General features: G+C 33.2%; 2 long non-coding RNA genes and 1 pseudogene across 3 annotated transcripts; 2 read left to right on the top strand and 1 right to left on the bottom strand.

Annotated features, from left to right (window-relative positions):
* Positions 1–1,163: 1,163 nt before the first annotated feature.
* LOC108829446 (uncharacterized) lies at positions 1,164–3,048 on the bottom strand. 2 transcript variants are annotated; one of them, XR_008939863.1, is made up of 6 exons: positions 2,744–3,048; positions 2,609–2,667; positions 2,402–2,507; positions 1,652–2,294; positions 1,504–1,588; positions 1,164–1,391 (listed from the first exon to the last, which is right to left on the bottom strand). It is a non-coding gene; the product is annotated as an uncharacterized LOC108829446 (long non-coding RNA). The 2 variants fall into 2 exon arrangements; XR_001945961.2 differs by having other exon boundaries at positions 1,652–2,507.
* Positions 3,049–6,379: 3,331 nt separating this feature from the next.
* Positions 6,380–16,866, top strand: LOC108829443 (disease resistance-like protein DSC2; annotated as a pseudogene).
* On the top strand, positions 10,280–12,121 carry LOC130501739 (uncharacterized). The gene is made up of 2 exons (XR_008939864.1): positions 10,280–11,801; positions 11,931–12,121. It is a non-coding gene; the product is annotated as an uncharacterized LOC130501739 (long non-coding RNA).
* Positions 16,867–17,715: the final 849 nt, after the last annotated feature.

Here is a 17,715-nt window from a genome sequence, read left to right as displayed (position 1 = left end):
GACTTCCAATGCAGTCTACGCATTTTTCACAAAAAAATATAGACTGTTCGTGAAGTCTACATATTTATTTTGGTCAAATGCAAAACCAACCCATGGGTTTTGAAGTTAGATCTTATGCGAAGTCTACGAATCTGTAGACTACATATGAAATCTACATTCGAAAGTCAAACAATGGTCAATTGCAAAACCAACCTATGGGTTTTGAAGTTAGACCTTATGCGACGTCTACGAAACATGTAGACTACATATGAAATCTACTTTCGAAAGTCAAAACTTGGGTGAATTCTGGTCAATAATAAAAACTAACCTTTTTAATGTGGTAGACTAAAACGGAAGTCTAAATGTATAAAGTCAAAACTTGGATGAGTTTCTGGTCAAATAAAAAAAGTAATCCGTAAAATTTTCAATTGCAAAAACTAACCCAAAAAGTAGACTGACACGGACGTCTACACTGTCGTAGACTGACACGAACGTCTACACTGTCGTAGACTGATTGAAAAGTCTACGTAGGAAAATAAATTAAAACTGAATTTATGTATTATTCATAAAGTTTATTCTAGATTTTTTTGTTTGAAAGTGTGTTAGTTAATCCTAATAGGTTTGAGTGATTTTGAAAAGAAAAAGTGTTGTAGTTATGAAATTATAATACTTTTGATTTCACAATGTTGTTAGGTGTTAGACTGTAGACATAATTGTAAGTCTACGTTTGTAGTTTTATGAAACATGAAATATTTATTCGCTAATTTTGTGAAACTGTATTTTTTTGCAGGAAATGACTCAATTAACGGCCGTATACGGAGAATTTGGTGACGATGCTGATGTGTCTGATGATGAAGATGCTGATGAAGATAGTAGCAGTGTAGACATAGACTACACTGCATCCGTTAATCATAAAAAGCAACATCAGTGTAGAAACTAACAAAATACTACACTACATCGCACCGTAGACATCAAGGTTTATTGGAGGAGAAAGAAGGTAAGCTTTGGATTGGTTCTGTTTTTATGCCTTTTCTCGGTGTCTATGACTTGTAGTTTCTCTGTAAACAATCACGTTGTTAAGTATGTCTATGTGCACATAACTCTCTTCTTCTGACAATAGTGTTGGTAGTGTTTCCTCTATATAAATTAGACTTCAAGTGTACTCTGTAATAATAATATCTGAGTTGATAAAGAATTGGCTTTTAATTCTAGAGCTTAAACAATATATTTTGTTTGTAAATTCTGACAAAAAAATTTAACTTAAAACTCGAAAATAGATTGAAAAATGTTGACAACACAAAAACTTAAAGTGACCATTAGAACAGTATAAGAGAAAAACAAGAGGACCTTCTTGCTAATACATTTTTATATGATATTCCAATTTGTCGATAACGCCTCGCAGATTCGTGAAACTGAAGAAAGCAAAGAAACCTCATTCAGATCATATGTTTTCATTATTTAAAAGATTCTTTTTATTTCTTTCTATCTACAAAAGGATATGATGATTTGAGGAAAACGACTTACCCGCCACAAAATCATAGATATAGTCACACTCTATTTTCACTGAGTACTTGCGGCCCGACAAATACATGATAGGCACACCAGGAACCTGCAAACCAACAAAAGTTACCAAGCGGCGGCCAAAGACATGATATGTGAAATTGATCGTTACCAGAAACATGAGCAGCAGATAAGTTGTAGAATGTCTAAGAGGCCTTCTATCGAACACATTAAGGGCACAACGAATTCACAGATTAGTTTAGCAGCAAAGCAGAATTTTCGATATCAGAGCTACAACAAGTTGTGTCAGAGCTACACATTAAGGGTTTCTCCAAATAGAATCTACCAACACGATTACCATATGTATTGTATAAAGATGAGTCGCTCCAAAAACCAAGATCATGACCCAAGTCAACCTCTCTCTCTCTCTCAGATATAGTCCCCAACTTTAAAGACAGTACTCTACATTGAGTCTCTTTCCTTCACGACCAAGCTGAGAAAGAAAAAGCAATAAAGAGACGAAAAAAAGAAGACAAAGCTTCAATACCAAACTTTTTTTTTCAATACCAAACTTCTTTAATAAAATCTGGCCTTTTGGTTGTCTCTTTCTTTTTATATATTAACCTGTATTTTTAAGTTCTAGAGTTTTAAACTCAGTTCTTTTAGACATTTACAATATGTCTCTGACAATAATGGCTGATGGTGTCGAAGCAGCAAGAGGAGGAAGTAAAAGAAAAAACAGCTTATTAAGAAAACAACTTGCTGTAGCTCTGAGAAGTGTTCAAACAGAACATCATTCCATTCTCAATATCAATCTATTGTATACAACAAAAAGGCAAAACAAAGGACAGTAGTTAGAATAAGTTCCACGAAGACAATAACACTACAAAGATCGATTACAGCTCTGTGGATTGGTTTGTACCTTGTTCTGGATAGAGAAGTTGATGAAATTAGTATCCACCAGAACTCGGTAAGGAGGAACCATGTTAGTGTTGTGAGAAAAGAACATCCCTGATGGAACATTTGGTCTGATCCCAAAAACAAAAAATTTAAATCTAAAGATTAAAAACACACACACAGAAAAAGATTACAACTTTGCAAAAGGGTTTAGCTAAATTTCTAAGCTTACACGTTTCTGGGAAGTTCAGTGAGGCCTTTCTTGTTCGGATTCAGAACTCCTCCTTGTAACTGAAGAAGAAGAAAAACAAAATTAGCTTTAGGAAAAGGCCATCAAATTTCGAGGAAGAAGAGTCGTTTGACTTACTGCTTCAATCCGCTTTGTGGCTTATTGTTTTCTTCATGACAGCAAACTTCTAAGGCTTCTTCGCCCTTCCCATCTTTGAATCAAAGAGTAACAGAAAACCCTAGAATGAAGCAGAGGGATGGCGAGAGGTTTTAGGATTTGTTCGAAAGGTACGAGAGACAGGAGACAAGACATTGAAGACCAACTCTCAAATAACGCCCCAAGTAAAAGCCCAAACACAGGGATGGCGACAGCTTAATCGCAGAGAAGTTGGAGATGATGAAGAGTGTCGTGGAAATCACCATGAGAGAGACAAACGGCGTGGATTAGGGTTTTTTATCCAACAAACTTGAGAAAGAGTATTTATATGCTGGATAATTTTTCTGGTTAGGTTAAAAAAAGTTTGGTTTACTTCATTTACGTTAATTATTTTGGTTAAATCCGGTTAAGTTATATTTTGTGTGTAGACTTCTTTGTATGTCTACAACGATTTTTTTCGTTTTTAAAAATAAAATAAAATATGATTTACCAATGTTTTTTTTTTAATTTTAAATATTCATAATATGTGTTACAAAAAAAAATATTCATAATATATGTTACAAAAAAAAAAATATTCATAATTGGAACATTTAATTTAAAATTAAAGATATACACGAATAAAATAGACTGTCAGAGACGGCTACAAATTTATAGACTTTATTGTAGGTCTACGAAACCCTAAACCACAAATCTCAAACCCTAAATAATTTGCTTGATACTCAAAAAGTCTCATTTACTGTATCAAATATCAAAATTACACAAAATATAAACTACTAAACATTAATAAACAGATTTAAGTCAATAAAACAAAAAAAAATCAAAATCTAAAGTCTAATTCTAAAAATCTACCACTAATAGACCTATCATGCTATAACCTTTTGTTTCTAAACTATGAACATTGTTTATATCATGGATACCAATTTAGTATATATTCTTTAAAATTGTTCAGTTATATAAAATTTTAATATATTTACTTCATACTATCCATTATATTGATGATTAGTTAAAATCTATCACAATAATTATTTTTAAACAATTTTAAAACAAAATATTAGATAAAATTTTGGTGTAGACTACACTTCAAGTCTACAAATTAGACTTCGCTGGAGGTCTAAAAATATGTAGACTTCCTTCTTCTACATGTAGACTTCCAAAAGGATAGAAACGTAAATACCCCTCCATTTTTTTTTTTGTTCATAAGGACTAAATGGTATTTTCATCTTTCTTTTATGTTGGTTCTGCATTTGACTGAAATTGGGGTACACTAATGCATTTGACTTCAATATTTAGGTTGTTTTTAGCAATTCTCCCTTTAAAAATTTGAACAAAAAAAATGTTGTTTTCTGTATTAAACTTCAAATTGCTGTTTAATTTCGAATACTTGAAACAAAGGTGAATGCGACGTTTTTGGCTTTGTATATTTGTAATCTAACAGAGTCCTAACTTTTATCTAAGTGTTTATTTAAATTTTGGACATATTCCATCTTACTAGAATTATTAGCCATATTCAAATCATGTTTTATTAAAGGTAAATATATTTAATTGTTATTTTTAACTGATATTAAGATAATTGTTTAAACAACTAATCAAACTGACTTCCACTATTCACGTACAATAATATATGCTATCTCAACATCTACTTTTTATTTTAACCATATTTCTAATCATTTCATATTTTTATTTGTGCTTACTTAATATAAAACTTATTTTAATTGTTGTATAAAAATCTTTATTTTTTATTAGATAGGTTCTAAACATATATTATTTTCAATATGTTATCATCTGAACACCATAAATAATAAGATGTAATATGTTGAACCATAGAGAATAACGTTTCATATTTTTAATGCATATATAATAGATGACAAAAAAATGCATATATAATCAATTAATTTAGTATCCTATTTTATCTAACATTAATAAGTCATGGTAATATGATCTCTTAAAAAACTATTTAATATGAAATATTTGATTCTTTAAATTAGACATAAACAAACTATAATTTTGATTTTTTTTAGTTATAACAAAACTGTTGAGAAATAATCTAACGAAATCTTGCTTAAAATTTTAAATATTTTTCTAAAATAACATTTTAATTAATTATTTTGTAATTAGTAATATAATATTGTTATAAAACAATGTTTACTAAAGTTTTATCATAAAACAAAAAAAACAAAATATAAATTTTTATAAATTTTATAATTATATTCTGTATTATATAAAAATAGAAGTGCTATATGAATTAATGATAAAATTATATTAAATAGGTAATTAAAAAAGATATTTTAAATTATTTAATTTAAATAAATTATCACTCACCATTAAAATGGGTTAAATTAATTCATAAACTAAATAAAATCTTTATACAAAAAAATTATTAACCTAGGTTAAATTTTTATATCTACAACCATATATTATCTTTTATTCACCTTGAAACTCTCAACAAAATATTATTTAAAATGTTTATATACAAAATATAATATTATAATAACATTTAGTTCATATACTATTTACAAAACTATGAAATTTCAGTAATTCATTTAAAATATTAATGACAATCAAATTTTAATTATAAATTTATTTATTTTTTTTTTATTATAACAAAATCTGTTAATAAAAATTTACAAAATATTACCAAAAAATTCAGATATTTGTTTTGTAAAATAATGTATTAATGTAGTATAAATTGTTTTTCAAAATTCATGTAATCTCCCGAACTCAAAATAGTAGGGTAGTTTTTCAAAGTTTTCTTGACAAATATAAAATTTTAAAAATAAATATTCAAATTCAAAATGATAATATTTCAATTTTAGAAAATATAAAATCACAGATAATAAAGAATAACTTTTTGAAATGACAACAAAAAAAAACAAAATATAAATGTTGTAAAAAGTAAAGCAATTTAATTTTTGTAATCTTAGTTAAATAAAAAGAAAATTTAATATCATAACATAAAAAAATATAATATATCAATAAAATTTACTAAAATAATGTGATAGATGCTACTATGTAAAATAATAGGGCTATATTTATTTAAACAAAACAATGTTTTACTTATAAATCCCGTAAAATACTAAAACAATGTATGTTAAATTATATTTTTAACACACAACATGCAAATATAAATGATCTTAAACTTATTTATTTTCTATAATATTAATAAACAAATAAATAAATTTTTAAAATGTATTACAGTAAAATGTATAAATTATAGAAAAACATAGTTTGAAGGGTATCTATTTGATTATTTCATATTGTTATTTTATTGAATATAACTTGAAATATATTAGTAAGTAATAAAAATTAATAACAAAATAAAATATACTAATAAATCATTATATATTAACAATACCAAATAAGAAATATAAATAATAATATTATAGAGTTACATAATATATAATACTAAAAGAGAAATTAAATACTTAAAAACTTTTTAATAATATCAAATATATTTATAAAATGAAAAAATATCTGCACGGACGTGCGGGTTAAAATCTATTTAGTGTACGGAAACTTTATAGGAGCAATGTGCGAAGTCAACAAATGAATGCTCAATCAGTTTTATTTATTTATTCCAAGTGATGTTAACATGAAAGAATATCATATTAGAATCGTTCACCAAAAAAAAAATATGATATTAGAATCAAGTTTACAATGTATATAGTATAGCAATAATATTAAAATCAATGCGATCAAGAATCTCTAAATAGGATATGACCCAGGAAGGAGAAGAAGACTAGTTTTTCCCTTCTAATCGGCGACCAAGACAATAATTTTCTTTCCGTCGATGGCTTCCATGTCAACTCGTGTCAGGAACTATGATGTCTTCCTCAGCTTCCGAGGGGAAGACACTCGACGCACCATCGTCAGCTATCTGTACGAAGCTCTTTGTCGCGAGGGTATCTTTACTTTTAGAGACGATCGAAGGCTGGAGGCAGGTGACAACATTTCCGATCAACTCATCGAATCCATCAGAACTTCATGGTTCGCTGTTGTAGTCATCTCAGAGAACTATGCTACCTCGAAATGGTGCTTGGAGGAGCTTCGATTGATAATGGAGCTTCACGGTGCCCATCGAATTCAAGTGGTTCCCATTTTCTACGGAGTCAATCCCTCTAACGTGAGACACCAGACAGGAAGCTTCGCTGCTGCGTTTCAAGAGTATGAAGATCTAAATACGGGGCCTGAGAGGGTTTCCCAATGGAGAAGAGCTCTCAACCAAGTCGCTGGTCTCTCAGGCTTTCACTCCTTGGCATGGTAACCTTTCTTTATTTTTCCAAAACTAGAGTCTTACATATCTAAGCTTTTTTAACCCATATTCCCTTTTTGAAAAGTGAAAACAAATTTAACTGTTGAAGTTGAATCTTATAATTAATCTTAAGAGATTTGTATGTAAGGATAAAAGTTAATGTAAAAAGAAGACAACAAAACTCATTACTAAAATACCATAACCAACCTCAACACATTCTAATAATGATCACATATCATTACATCCAACTTCGACTTTGAACTTGTCGTCAAGCTCCAACTTTCGATATGTTTGACAGCTTTTTGATATCTTCCTGCAAGTTTTCCTAGTTGTCTCTCTTTGTAAAACCTTAGCACTTGATGTATTTGTTTCTATAGTTTAGAAACCTTGAGAACTCAAACATAAATAAGAATAACTCTCTTATTATCTTAAAGAAAAAAATAACTCAAAAAAACTTAAGCTCACAATCTCTCAATCTCTAAACAGTAAGTTATGCAACATGTTTGCATCTCCTTATATAGAGATTTATATTTCCTAATCCTAATAGACAATACATCTAGATAACACCTAAACATATTCCTAATTTCCATAATTCGATAGGATTAGGTCTTTAACTTATTTTTTAAATTTCTTTTTCTTTCAAGTTTAGTCCAATATTCTTCCTTTTAAGTTTGAAATCCATTTTCAACAAATCTTCAGTATTGAGACCTCTCATCTCGGTAAACTTCAATCTCTCAAGTTCTTTCGTCAAGATGTCGACTCTCTGTTCACTCTCGGGTATATGCTGTACCTCGATCAAATTAATCATACTCAACATACTCTCGTATGAGGTGATATAGGATCTGCTTCACGGCTTCAGTCTCAGCCATGTTCTTGCCATCAACCGGATCAACTCTATGACCACTATTACTTTCTCCAACAATTGGTATCTTAGAAGTTGCATGTATCTTTAGTGTAATTCCACTGAGATTCATTGGATTTTGCATATCTCTATCTAACACCTTATGCGTATCAAACTTTGTTGCGATTTCGAAAATCTTCACAAACTCCTTATGTGCATCGCCACATATGACATATGACAAACGTTGACTTCTTCGAAGGAATGACAAAGTCACACGAGACTTCAGTGGAACTTTTTAGCACTCTCCACTTATTATTTTTGTCAACCCCATAAGAACATGTATCATTGAAAAACGTGTCAAAAGATTTGTCACCAAAGACAAGATTTATGGTGTTGGCAACTTCTTCACCATACACATCTTTTGGTTGTTCTACTTGCACATCTTCTACCCCGTGAAGACCAACTTCATTAACCTTGTCGTGATCCTGACCATCTTTGATTTCATATTCAATCTGATCATCGTCGTCATGCACGTCGTATATTGGAGGTCCATATATCTTGTTGTAGAGATAGTTCTCACCATACACGACAGACTGCCTATTAAGGCAATCAATCAAACAACAGGGAGAAGAAAAAATCACAATCTCACACTCTTGTGTTATCTTCAACACACCAACTATAAAAGTTACTCTAAGGCCTAGATAATGAGCAAAGTTAACAGTTTCCTCCTCAATCTGCTGAGCAAGCTCCATGGGCAAGACAACAAGAGCAGTCTTTTCAGAACCAGTTTCTGCAACATCACGCTGTTTGAGTCCAAGTTGTATAGCTGCCATCTGAATAGGAGAAAGCGTCTTGTATCGCTAGCAACATCCATTTGAGTTCCCCGTTATTTCTTATCGAAGATTGCTCAATATAATAACTACTATGACTCATTAGATTCGCCATATCTACTATCTTACCTGTTCCCGAAGGTTCATACAGCAGGTAACCCCTCTTCCAAGCTTTCCCTATCCTTTTATCATACTCTTCACCGTTTTCAAACACTATAAAATCTCTCATAATCGGATCCTTCTTCAAGTCAGCCACTGGATCCTCTTTCAGTATATTCTCCTTATTTTTCTTCATTTTCTTATTATGTTTGTGCGCTGTATTTCCCAGATCACAATCATCAACGAGTTTTCTCTTTCTCGTGTCTCTCTTAGCACCATCATCATCACTATTGAAGAGTGCTGTCTCATATCTTCGACTTCTTTCATTAACTTTGGAGTTCTCCATTTGCATATCCGGAGAGAGAGTCTATCTGTAGGCTGCACCTCTCCTTTGGGATTAGTCTGGGCTCTTCCATAGGTTCGGGATACCCCAGGTTAATCAAAAAAAAAAAAAGAATGTTAAATTTATTCAAATCAAAAAAGGCTTTTGTACAACTAGTGCATCTTTAGTTTAAACAAAGTGATATCTTTTAACCCAAAAATAGTGGTTAAGCTCGCCTAATCTCTAGTCGAAAACCAAACCGCCATTGTGTTGTTGAAAACTGTTCCTCCTCTTCCACGCAGTGAACTGATTCGGTTTTTTAGCTGCTTGTCGATGAACTTGGTAATAATGCTCGGGGAACGTTTGACCGTTCTCAGTATTTAATCTCATCTCCACCAGATACCCTCCTGTGCTTCTTATTCTTTTTCTTCTTTTTCTTTGTAGACTTGCGATGTACTAGGATTCCTTGAACCGCAACCTTACTCGTCGTCGTCATAATTATTACAATTCGCTGTGATGTTTTCTCAAGTCTTTTGAACAAGAAAACATTATTAGAGACAATATCGCTCTGATACCATATATTGTTTAGAAACCTTGAAAACTCAAACATAAATAAGAATAACTCTCTTATTATCTTAAAGAAAAATAACTCAAAAACATTAAGCTCACGGTCTTTAAATATCCACTACAAGAAAACAGCACTTTGGCGAGGAAAATTAACGAGGAAATAAAATCCTCGTAAAATTACGTCGACTTTACGAGGAAATTACAAAGAAAGAATAAAACGTCGTTATTTCCTCGTAAAGTAACGAAGAAAACATTTCCTCGTTAAAACAACGTAATATTACGTCGTTTTAACGAGGAAATTCTCTTTCCTCGTTAAAACCACGTAAAGCTTGCATCATCTTTACGAGGAAATGAGGAAATAGCGTTTCCTCGTAAACACAACGTAAATTCACGTCTTCTTTACGAGGAAATGTTTTACGTGACTTTAACGAGGAATACTAAAGCACGTCTTTTTTTAGAATGATTGAGATTATAAGAATTTGGGGTTTAGAATGAAAAAAAATATTGAGGTTTGAGGCTTAGAATGAAAAAAACAAATATTGAGGTTTGAGGTTTGGAATGAAGAGTAGAAGATAAGAAAGATGGTGTTTGTGGTTTGGGGTTTTAGATTTTAGGCGTTTAGAAAGCATACCTCGTTAATTCCTCGTAGTTAACGAGGAAATAACGACGGAAAAAAAAAAGAAAAAGGCGGGCCTCGTTAATTCCACGTAAGACAAAATCGTCGTAAAGACCTCGTAAGCTTACGTGGAATTACCGAGGCCCGTCTTTTATTTCCTCGTAATTTCCTCGTGGGTTTACGAGGTTTTAACGAGATATTTTGTCTAAACCCCTAAACCCTAAACCCCAAACCCATCTTTCTTCTATTTTGTCTAAATCCCAAACTCCAAACCCCATTAATAATTTTATAATTTTCAAAAGATTATATTTTCAAATCTTCAAAAGATTATATTTTTGTTGCAAAATAAATAATTTTATTTTGTATAAGTTTATATTAGAAAGAAGAGATTGATATTAGAAGTTAAAGAATTGTGGTTTTAAATTTTGAGTTTTGAAATGTTAAGAAGATTATATTTTCAAATCTTCAAAAGATTATATTTTTGTTGCAAAATAGAAAATTTAAATAAATAATTTGATTTTGTATAAGTTTATATTAGAAAGAAGAGATTGATATTAGAAGTTAAAGAATTGTGGTTTTAAATTTTGAGTTTTGAAATGTTAAGAAGATATTGAGGTTAAAAGGAAGATATGTTTGTAATATATGAAGTAGAATATAAGAAAGATGGGGTTTAGGGTTTGGGGTTTCTGATTTTAGAGGTTTAGAAATTTACCTCGTTAAAAACTCGTAATTTACGAGGCATTTACGAGGACCAGAAAGACAGACCTCGCTTATTCGTCGTTGGATTTGGGATGGGCCTCGCAATTTCCTCGTAAGTTTACGAGGATTTTACGAGGAAATAAAAGACGGGCCTCTTTAATTCCTCGTAAAGCTACGAGGAAATTGCGACGCCTTCGTAAGTTATATTAGAAGTTAAAGAATTGTGGTTTTAAATTTTGAGTTTTGAAATGTTAAGAAGATTATATTTTCAAATCTTCAAAAGATTATATTTTTGTTGCAAAATAGAAAATTTAAATAAATAATTTGATTTTGTATAAGTTTATATTAGAAAGAAGAGACTAATATTAGAAGTTAAAGAATTGTGGTTTTAAATTTTGAGTTTTGAAATGTTAAGAAGATATTGAGGTTAAAAGGAAGATATGTTTGTAATATATGAAGTAGAATATAAGAAAGATGGGGTTTAGGTTTTGGGGTTTCTGATTTTAGAGGTTTAGAAATTTACCTCGTTAAAAACTCGTAATTTACGAGGCATTTACGAGGACCAGAAAGACGGGCCTAGCTTATTCGTCGTTGGATTTGGGACGGGCCTCGCAATTTTCTCGTAAGTTTACGAGGATTTTACGAGGAAATAAAAGACGGCCTCTTTAATTCCTCGTAAAGCTACGAGGAAATTGCGACGCCTTCGTAAGTTATATATACAACTCAAACCTCACACTCTCCATTCGTCCCAACTTCCTCTCCAATTCCTCCCCATTTCCTCTCCAACTCCTCTCCCATTCCTCTCTCCTTCGAAATGGTAATTTCCTCGCTCCCCATAATTAGTTTAGTATATTAGGTGGTTAGTTTAGGGAATTTAGATAGGTTTACGGAATTTATGTTCGTTAGATATATTTTTTAACAATGAAACAACAAAATCTCATTCCAGGCGAGTCATCGGGCACACATGACGAGGAGGATGTTACGAGGAGGAGCGAGGAATTCTACGAGGCGATGAACGAGCCTTAGTTTTTTTTCCGGTTTATGTATTATAAAATCCAAAACTTATTTATATATAAAATATTTTGTTGCATTTGAATTTTGTTTAAAATTTATTTATAAACCACAAATATTTAAATATTTTTATTAAATTAAATTAATAGTTATTAAATTTATCAATATTATTTATTAATACGAAAATTCGCAATATACGAGTTATTTGCGTCGAAAGCTAACCGAGGAATTTACGAGGAATATTTTACGAGGTATTTATGAGGAAAGCTTTTCAAGGAATCTACGTGGAGTTTACGAGGAAATTTTTTAAGGAAGTTACATTAAATTTACGGGGATTTCTTTTCAAGGAAATTACGTGTAAGTAACGACGAATGCATCGCGTGGTTTTTACGAGGAATGGCCGCGAGGATTTTACGAGGAAATGCGGCGAGGAACTTACGACGAAATGTTTACTTCGTCTTTACGAGGAAATGGTTGACTCGCTATTTTACGAGAAAATGGCGACGAAATGTGTGTTACGACGGACGATAAACGACGAAATCCATTTCCTCGTTAATTCCTCGTAAACTTCCTTCTACGAGGAATTAACGAGGAAATTGACCCTCGTTAAATATCTGTTTTCTTGTAGTGATCTAAACCATAAATTATGCAACATGCTTGCATCTCCTTATATAGAGATTTATATTTCCAAATTCTAATAGACAATACATCTAAATAACTCTTAAACATATTCCTAATTTTCATAATTCGGTAGAATTAGGTCTTTAACTTGTTTCTCAAGTTTCCTTTTCTTTCAAGCTTAATTCAAGCTAAGAATGTGATCCTTAATTTGAGGGGTTGAATGTGAAATATCAAATTAAATCCCATTTTGGAAAATTAGACAAAGAGTGTTTAATATATAAAGAGAAGTCCAACTCTAATTAGTACGAACCAAAAATAAATTCATGTGGGCTTGTCTCTTAAATCTAAAATGGACAATATTTTACTAATGGACAACAATAGAGAGTTGGACATGTACTTTCACAATTCTAACAAAATGGACAATATCGTACTAATGGACAACAATAGAGAGTTGGACATAGGCTTTCACAATCCTAACAAATGGTATCAGAGCGGTTGACGAGAAATCTGCAAAAAGACTTAAATAATCTTTGAAAGATAAATGATATATATCTTATGAGTTAAGAATAAAAGGTGTGTATATGGCAGAGATCAAGTAAAAGATCATAAAATTCAAACTCTAATTAGTACGATGTCTTGAGAAAGATACCAAAAGTAAATCCAGATAATAGAGACTTGGACATCAGGCTAAATAATCCCAACAGTTTCCCACCCACTTAGTTTTTGCCTTGCGGTTAAGTTTCTCTAGTTATATTACCATTAACAACATTGGATTTCAAAAGACTTAATTAATAGAAAAGTCTAAAGCCACACCACTTTACCAACATCTCATGTGCCTCCTTGAAGGTTGTTGGCAGATTCGTAGACATGTGGTTTATTTCTCTTATAGAAAGCGTTCTATCATATTATCACAAGTGTGATTCACAGCATCTTGACAGGGCATGACTCTTCCATGCTGCTGTCTACTTCTTATGGGCCGAGCTCTTCCTCTCGTAGCGGTACATATTTGTATGTAACATAAATAAATAGAAATTACAAAGAAAGGAAGAAAAGGATGACTGAGGTGTATAATATATATACACATGGATGATCTGTATACCTTTCGTCTTTTTTCAGGAGAATTAAAACAATGTGTTTGTTTTCCATGTTAGGCAGGATGAGGCAGCAATGGTAACCAAGACAGTTCAAAGTGTCTCGAGTGCCCTGCTGACAATGAGGCGGTCAAGTGGGGTCGATTTAGTTGGGATGGAAGCACAAGTGGTGAAGATTCATTTCCTTTTGAATATGGGGTCTGAAAATGAGGTTCTCATGATAGGATTATGGGGCATGGGAGGCGTAGGCAAAACTACAATTGCCAAGTGTCTCTATGAACGATTTTCAAGTCAATTTCCAGCTCGCTATTTCATAGAAGATATTAAGAAGATTTATAAGGACAAGAGCTCATCCTACTTACAGGAAAGGTTCCTCCTCAGCATAACTAGTAAGATATTGATTTGCAAAGGGTTTTAGTAGGACCTCAGGAAATAAAGGCAAGACTCGAGCACCAAAAAGTATTTGTGGTGCTTGATGGTGTAGATAAAGTGGAGCAGATGCATGCACTGGCAAAAGAGACGAGCTGGTTCGGTCGAGGGAGTCGAATCATCATAACCACACAAGATAGGGGTCTGCTCGCTTCCTGTGGAGTACAACATATACATGAGGTTAAGTGCTTGGACGATATGGATGCTCTCCAATTATTTAAAAAATCAGTTTTCGGAGGAAGAAGACCTCCTTCTGATGAATTTGAGCAACTCTTCATCAGAGCCTCTCGGCTGGCTCACGGCCTTCCCTCTGCCCTTGTGGCTTATGCCTCACATCTCAGTGAAAACACCACCAAAGAGAGGTGGGAAGATGAATTACGTCTCCTGGAAACGTCACCTCATAAGAATGTTGAGGAGATCCTGAGAAACAGCTATGATGGTTTAGATAACAATGACAAGATTGCATTCCTTCATGTTGCATGTCTCCTTAACGGATACCCTTTCAACCATGTGTCTTCTCTACTTGATGCTGGTTCTCCACCGATATATCATTTACGTAAAAAGTCTCTGATCAGCATATCAACAGATGGATGCATAAACATGCATTTTTTGGTCGTACAAACAGGCAAAGAAATTGTGCGCCAAGAATGTAAGAATAAACCTTTCAAACAAAGGTTCCTATGGGATGCTGACGCTATCTATAATCTCCTGGATAACGAAAGAGTAAGTTCGTCTATGATACCTTTGATCTTTTGTAAGCCGGACTTATCTGGATATGTGTTTCTTAACCTTTATGCGTAGTGGCATTAACGTGTCTATCAACAGGGTACAGACGAAACTGAAGGTTTGATACTACACATGTGTAAGATGCGTGATACGTTAACAATGAGCAATACAGTATTTGAAGTTATGCCTAGTATCAAGTTTCTCAAGTTCTTCCACCACTTGATTGATACAAAGCCCAACTTGCAGCCCAAGTCAGATGGATTTTATCTTCCCCCAGATCTTAAGCTACTACATTGGGATGCATGTCCGTTGAAAACCTTACCATCCAGGTTCCGACACCACCAGCTTGTCCAAGTCAATCTCCAATACAGCAACCTCAAGAGCCTTTGGGATGATACGTTGGTATGCTAACCTTTGAAATATGTTATGAATAAGGACTGGCCACAGACGTTGCCAATGATAAATCTGTACATGTTTTTTTTTTTTTATCTTCATTTTGTTTCAGATCCTTCCTAATCTACAAAGACTAGATATGTGACAGGCTCGAAGAATCTGATACAACTTCCAAATCTTTCAACATCCAAGAACTTTGAGGAGTTGATAGTAAAAGGGTGCAAGAAGCTACAGAAAATTCCAGAGTCCCTAAAAGGGTTATATACGCTCAACAAGCTCAACGCAGGCCACTGCGATAGCCTTACGGGTATCTTGTTCGATGCTGAATCCATCCTGAGTGGTGCTCCACTTGTATTCCATTTTTCGGATGTGGAAGTGAGTATGGGTTTTCTTGAAGATCTATCCATCTACGGTCAAATAGATTTAAAATTACAGGGCCTATATGGACTTATAGAGCACATCTCCTTTATTTCCAAACAACAGATCTGTGATGAATTGGTGAGGATAAAAAAGAGCTTACATTTACTCAACATCAAGAATTTCAGGTACAGAGAGTCCAATGCTGCTTTCAGCTGTAAAACCTTTTCAGGCTTGAACATTAAAGATATCCCAAGCAGCATTATGTCCTGTCGAAACCTAGAGAAACTGGACCTCAGCGGAAATGATTTTGTGTATCTACCCTATGGCTTGAAAGAACTGCACAAGTTGAAGTATCTCAGCGTTCATAACTGCCGCAGAATCAAATCACTGCGACAACTTCCTCAGGTGGAGACGCTCATACTTTCTGAGTGTGTGAAACTCAGATCGTTGTTTGAACTTTGTTTGGGGGAACCATGGGCCACATCGTACTGCTTGCTTGAGCTTTGGCTTGACAACTGCAACCATATTGATGAAAGCTTGTCAGAACAACTAAGTCATTTCACCAAGTTAACATACTTGAACCTTAGCAGGAATAACTTTGTGACACTGCCTCAAAGTATCAGGGAGCTTTCATCCTTGGGAACTCTCTACCTCAATAACTGCAAGAAACTCAAATCACTGCAGGAGCTTCCACAAGGCGTCAAGTATCTCCATGCACACGGCTGTGATTCTTTGGAGAAGGTTTCCCTTTCCTCAGATCACTCGATCAAACACCTGGATATTCTCCATTGCCCCCGCCTGAAACAAGAAGAACACAAGAATTTAATGGATCTGTTTATGAATGATGAACAGAGTCAAGAGGTAAGCTTACTGCCATCGACCTGTTTTTTTTTTCTTTCTTTTCTTTTCAGATCCATATGTTATGAATGCACACTTCTTTTGTCATAGGGTTCACCGCCATGTGCTTGCTTACGTGAAACTGGAGGGTCCAGTAACTCTAGTAGTGAAACTAGTGAGACATCCAAGAAATTTGGCCCGACTAGAAAATTATTTCGGTCTATCAAATCAGTGTTTAGTTGATCCAGGGCCGGCTCAGTGATAGGGGCTAGCAGTGCGACCACCCCGGGCCCATGATATTAAATGTTTAAATTTTTTGAAATATTTTTTTTTTGTAAACAAAAATAAACATTTATGTATTTTAAATATTTTCATTTTTAATAATATTTTTATATACTCTATTTTCTAAAAGAATCATGCAAATATTTTTTTTAATAATAAAAGGGTCTAAAAAACAATTTCACCCAAGGGCCCGTTAAAACCATGAGCCGGCACTGAGTTGATTGATCACTACAATTCCTGTTTGAAGCTAGATGATGGTTTGTCCCAAATTTATCAAACACCTTGACCTTAGCCATTGCTTCAACCTGCAACAAGATGACAATAATATCCTTTCTCACATGAGTAACATAAACACCGAGAAAATCGAAGAGTTGCGACTCGAATTCCATCTTCAACTTCCAGAGGAGTTTCAGATTCCACCAGCGGAGATGACAGTATGTGGAGTTTGTATGATTAGTGGTATTTATAGGTGAGGTTAAACTGTGTGTGAAAGACAGTTATGTTCAGGTTTTTAACTATATTAAACCTGTTATCCTTTGAGAACTTTCTCTTGCTCTGTTTTGTTCACTCATCTCTCTGTTATTGTTTCAATCTCACGATTTGAAGTGTTTGTTTTAGAGCATATCAGAAACATATTCTTCTTGATTCATTGCATAAAAGTTTTGTTTCTCAGACTTACATACCTTATATCAAAAGCTAGCCTTCTATGGCTAACAACTCTATACCAACTCCCACTAACCCATAACTCTATTTCTGACTTAACTTATTTCACACATACCACTACAACACTATTTCAGACACTTGACAACTTGTCTAAAACCAAACTACACAGCACTTTAGTTACCTTTCTTCTTCTGATTTGGTTTGATTACAAATTGACATTACTCAACACTCCCACTTGTCATTTTGTTAATCAAACCAAGTTGATCACGAAACTTCTCGAACAGCTTTCCGACTAGAGCTTTAGTGAAGATGTCTGCC

The sequence above is a fragment of the Raphanus sativus genome, unplaced genomic scaffold (assembly GCF_000801105.2).
Source record: "Raphanus sativus cultivar WK10039 unplaced genomic scaffold, ASM80110v3 Scaffold0273, whole genome shotgun sequence".
NCBI lineage: Eukaryota > Viridiplantae > Streptophyta > Magnoliopsida > Brassicales > Brassicaceae > Raphanus > Raphanus sativus.
The sequence above is the reverse complement of the archived record's forward strand: the minus strand, read 5'-3'. Positions and strand labels throughout refer to the sequence as shown.